The sequence below is a fragment of the Coregonus lavaretus genome (genome assembly GCF_964263955.1).
Source record: "Coregonus lavaretus genome assembly, chromosome: 32".
In the NCBI taxonomy this organism is placed as follows: domain Eukaryota; kingdom Metazoa; phylum Chordata; class Actinopteri; order Salmoniformes; family Salmonidae; genus Coregonus; species Coregonus lavaretus.
Genome location: NC_140019.1, coordinates 1,430,001 through 1,435,000, shown reverse-complemented (window position 1 = coordinate 1,435,000; position 5,000 = coordinate 1,430,001).

The following is a 5,000-nucleotide window of genomic DNA, read 5'->3' as shown; positions in this document are numbered from 1 at the left end:
GAACCAGGGACCGACTCCTGGCTCCCGGAAGGCCGATTTTGATGCACTTTTCTCGGATTGGGTTGGTGGTCAGACACCCCCATATGGAAACCATCCGGTTGACACTATGAGAACCAGGGACCGACTCCTGCCTCACGGAAGGCCGATTTTGATGCACTTTTCTCGGATTGGGTTGGTGGTCAGACACCCCCATATGGAAACCATCCGGTTGACATTAGGAGAACCAGGGACCGACTCCTGGCTCCCGGAAGGCCGATTTTGATGCACTTTTCTCGGATTGGGTTGGTGGTCAGACACCCCCATATGGAAACCATCCGGTTGACACTATGAGAACCAGGGACCGACTCCTGCCTCACGGAAGGCCGATTTTGATGCACTTTTCTCGGATTGGGTTGGTGGTCAGACACCCCCATATGGAAACCATCCGGTTGACATTAGGAGAACCAGGGACCGACTCCTGGCTCCCGGAAGGCCGATTTTGATGCACTTTTCTCGGATTGGGTTGGTGGTCAGACACCCCCATATGGAAACCATCCGGTTGACACTATGAGAACCAGGGACCGACTCCTGCCTCACGGAAGGCCGATTTTGATGCACTTTTCTCGGATTGGGTTGGTGGTCAGACACCCCCATATGGAAACCATCCGGTTGACATTAGGAGAACCAGGGACCGACTCCTGGCTCCCGGAAGGCCGATTTTGATGCACTTTTCTCGGATTGGGTTGGTGGTCAGACACCCCCATATGGAAACCATCCGGTTGACACTATGAGAACCAGGGACCGACTCCTGCCTCACGGAAGGCCGATTTTGATGCACTTTTCTCGGATTGGGTTGGTGGTCAGACACCCCCATATGGAAACCATCCGGTTGACATTAGGAGAACCAGGGACCGACTCCTGGCTCCCGGAAGGCCGATTTTGATGCACTTTTCTCGGATTGGGTTGGTGGTCAGACACCCCCATATGGAAACCATCCGGTTGACACTATGAGAACCAGGGACCGACTCCTGCCTCACGGAAGGCCGATTTTGATGCACTTTTCTCGGATTGGGTTGGTGGTCAGACACCCCCATATGGAAACCATCCGGTTGACATTAGGAGAACCAGGGACCGACTCCTGGCTCCCGGAAGGCCGATTTTGATGCACTTTTCTCGGATTGGGTTGGTGGTCAGACACCCCCATATGGAAACCATCCGGTTGACATTAGGAGAACCAGGGACCGACTCCTGGCTCCCGGAAGGCCGATTTTGATGCACTTTTCTCGGATTGGGTTGGTGGTCAGACACCCCCATATGGAAACCATCCGGTTGACACTATGAGAACCAGGGACCGACTCCTGCCTCACGGAAGGCCGATTTTGATGCACTTTTCTCGGATTGGGTTGGTGGTCAGACACCCCCATATGGAAACCATCCGGTTGACACTATGAGAACCAGGGACCGACTCCTGCCTCACGGAAGGCCGATTTTGATGCACTTTTCTCGGATTGGGTTGGTGGTCAGACACCCCCATATGGAAACCATCCGGTTGACATTAGGAGAACCAGGGACCGACTCCTGGCTCCCGGAAGGCCGATTTTGATGCACTTTTCTCGGATTGGGTTGGTGGTCAGACACCCCCATATGGAAACCATCCGGTTGACATTAGGAGAACCAGGGACCGACTCCTGGCTCCCGGAAGGCCGATTTTGATGCACTTTTCTCGGATTGGGTTGGTGGTCAGACACCCCCATATGGAAACCATCCGGTTGACACTATGAGAACCAGGGACCGACTCCTGCCTCACGGAAGGCCGATTTTGATGCACTTTTCTCGGATTGGGTTGGTGGTCAGACACCCCCATATGGAAATCATCCGGTTGACACTATGAGAACCAGGGACCGACTCCTGGCTCCCGGAAGGCCGATTTTGATGCACTTTTCTCGGATTGGGTTGGTGGTCAGACACCCCCATATGGAAACCATCCGGTTGACACCAGGAGAACCAGGGACCGACTCCTGGCTCCCGGAAGGCCGATTTTGATGCACTTTTCTCGGATTGGGTTGGTGGTCAGACACCCCCATATGGAAACCATCCGGTTGACACCAGGAGAACCAGGGACCGACTCCTGGCTCCCGGAAGGCCGATTTTGATGCACTTTTCTCGGATTGGGTTCTTGGTCAGACACCCCCATATGGTAAACCGCCGGCGGACACTAGGAGAACCAGGGGAGGCTATTACCTCACACATGGGGGTTTTGGGTGCCCTTGGCCGGCTTGGGGGTGACCCCAAGAGTGGGTCCAAGACCCCACACCCGGATCCATCCACAGGGGGGCGCCACATGTCATTTTAAGCCTGATTTCACTAGGGGAACCAGGGGATGATCTTAACTCACAAATGGGGGTTTTGGGTGCCCATGGCCGGCTTGGGGGTGACCCCAAGAGGGGGTCCAAGACCCCACAGCCGGATCCATCCACAGGGGGGCGCCACATGTCATTTTAAGCCTGATTTCACTATGGGTACCCAGGGGAGGCTGTTCACTCACACATGGGGGTTTTGGGTGCCCATTGAAGGCATGGCCAGCTTGGGGGGGACCCCAAGAAGGGGTCCAAGACCCCACAGCCGGATCCATCCACAGGGGGGCGCCACATGTCACTTTAGGCCGGATTTCACTATGGGTACCCAGGGGAGGCTGTTCACTCACACATGGGGGTTTTGGGTGCCCATTGAAGGCATGGCCAGCTTGGGGGGGACCCCAAGAAGGGGTCCAAGCACCCACAGCCGGATCTATCCACAGGGGGGCGCCACATGTCATTTTAAGCCTGATTTCACTATGGGTACCCAGGGGAGGCTGTTCACTCACACATGGGGGTTTGGGGTGCCCATGGTCGGCATGGATGGCTTGGGGGGGACCCCAAGAAGGGGTCCAAGCACCCACAGCCGGATCTATCCACAGGGGGGCGCCACATGTCATTTTAAGCCTGATTTCACTATGGGGACCCAGGGGAGGCTGTTCACTCACACATGGGGGTTTTGGGTGCCCATGGTCGGCATGGCTGGCTTGGGGGAGACCCCAAGAAGGGGTCCAAGCACCCCCACCAAGATCCATCCACAGGGGGGCGCCACAGGTCACTTTAAGCCTGATTTCACTATGGGTACCCAGGGGAGGCTGTTCACTCACACATGGGGGTTTTGGGTGCCCATGGTCGGCATGGCTGGCTTGGGGGAGACCCCAAGAAGGGGTCCAAGCACCCCCACCAAGATCCATCCACAGGGGGGCGCCACAGGTCATTTTAGGCCTGATTTCACTATGGGGACACAGGGGAGGCTTTTCACTCACACATCGGGGTTTTGGGTGCCCTTGGTCGGCATGGCTGGCTTGGAGGAGACCCCAAGAAGGGGTCCAAGCACCCCCACCAAGATCCATCCACAGGGGGGCGCCACAGGTCACTTTAAGCCGGATTTCACTATGGGGACACAGGGGAGGCTTTTCACTCACACATGGGGGTTTTGGGTGCCCATGGTCGGCATGGCTGGCTTGGGGGAGACCCCAAGAAGGGGTCCAAGCACCCCCACCAAGATCCATCCACAGGGGGGCGCCACAGGTCACTTTAAGCCGGATTTCACTATGGGGACACAGGGGAGGCTTTTCACTCACACATCGGGGTTTTGGGTGCCCTTGGTCGGCATGGCTGGCTTGGAGGAGACCCCAAGAAGGGGTCCAAGCACCCCCACCAAGATCCATCCACAGGGGGGCGCCACAGGTCACTTTAAGCCGGATTTCACTATGGGTACCCAGGGGAGGCTGTTCACTCACACATGGGGGTTTTGGGTGCCCATGGTCGGCATGGCTGGCTTGGAGGAGACCCCAAGAAGGGGTCCAAGCACCCCCACCAAGATCCATCCACAGGGGGGCGCCACAGGTCACTTTAAGCCGGATTTCACTATGGGTACCCAGGGGAGGCTGTTCACTCACACATGGGGGTTTTGGGTGCCCATGGTCGGCATGGCTGGCTTGGAGGAGACCCCAAGAAGGGGTCCAAGCACCCCCACCAAGATCCATCCACAGGGGGGCGCCACAGGTCACTTTAAGCCTGATTTCACTATGGGTACCCAGGGGAGGCTGTTCACTCACACATGGGGGTTTTGGGTGCCCATGGTCGGCATGGCTGGCTTGGGGGAGACCCCAAGAAGGGGTCCAAGCACCCCCACCAAGATCCATCCACAGGGGGGCGCCACAGGTCATTTTAGGCCTGATTTCACTATGGGGACACAGGGGAGGCTTTTCACTCACACATCGGGGTTTTGGGTGCCCATGGTCGGCATGGCTGGCTTGGAGGAGACCCCAAGAAGGGGTCCAAGCACCCCCACCAAGATCCATCCACAGGGGGGCGCCACAGGTCATTTTAGGCCTGATTTCACTATGGGGACCCAGGGGAGGCTTTTCACTCACACATGGGGGTTTTGGGTGCCCATGGCCGGCATGGCCAGCTTGGGGGAGACCCCAAGAAGGGGTCCAAGCACCCCCATCCAGATCCATCCACAGGGGGGCGCCACAGGTCATTTTCACTAGGAGAACCAGGGGAGGGCTCCTGACTCACACATGGGCATTCTGGGTGCCCATGGCTGGGATGGGTGAGACAGAGTCCAGCCCTCCACACACAAAAGTGATCCAGCAGGCCAGAAGAAAGGGGAGAGAGAGAGAGAGAGAGAGAGAACAAATAATACATGGGCACAGAGCAGCCAGCCTCCATTGGAGCTGCCTGCACAGTGCTGCCCTCCTGTGGGAAAGGTTCACACACACACTCACTCACTCACTCACACAGACACACACAGACAAACCTATTCACTTGGGCCTTCTCCCTCATGCCCTGCTGACATCCATGCAGGCCCACATTGACCTTTGTGACCTCTGGAGCTCCATGCACCTTGTTCTAAACTCCCTGCCTAGTAAAGGGCATCTCCCATGGGCATGAGAGTACAGCTCACTCCCCTGGAGCACCATGCCTCTTTTTAATCAC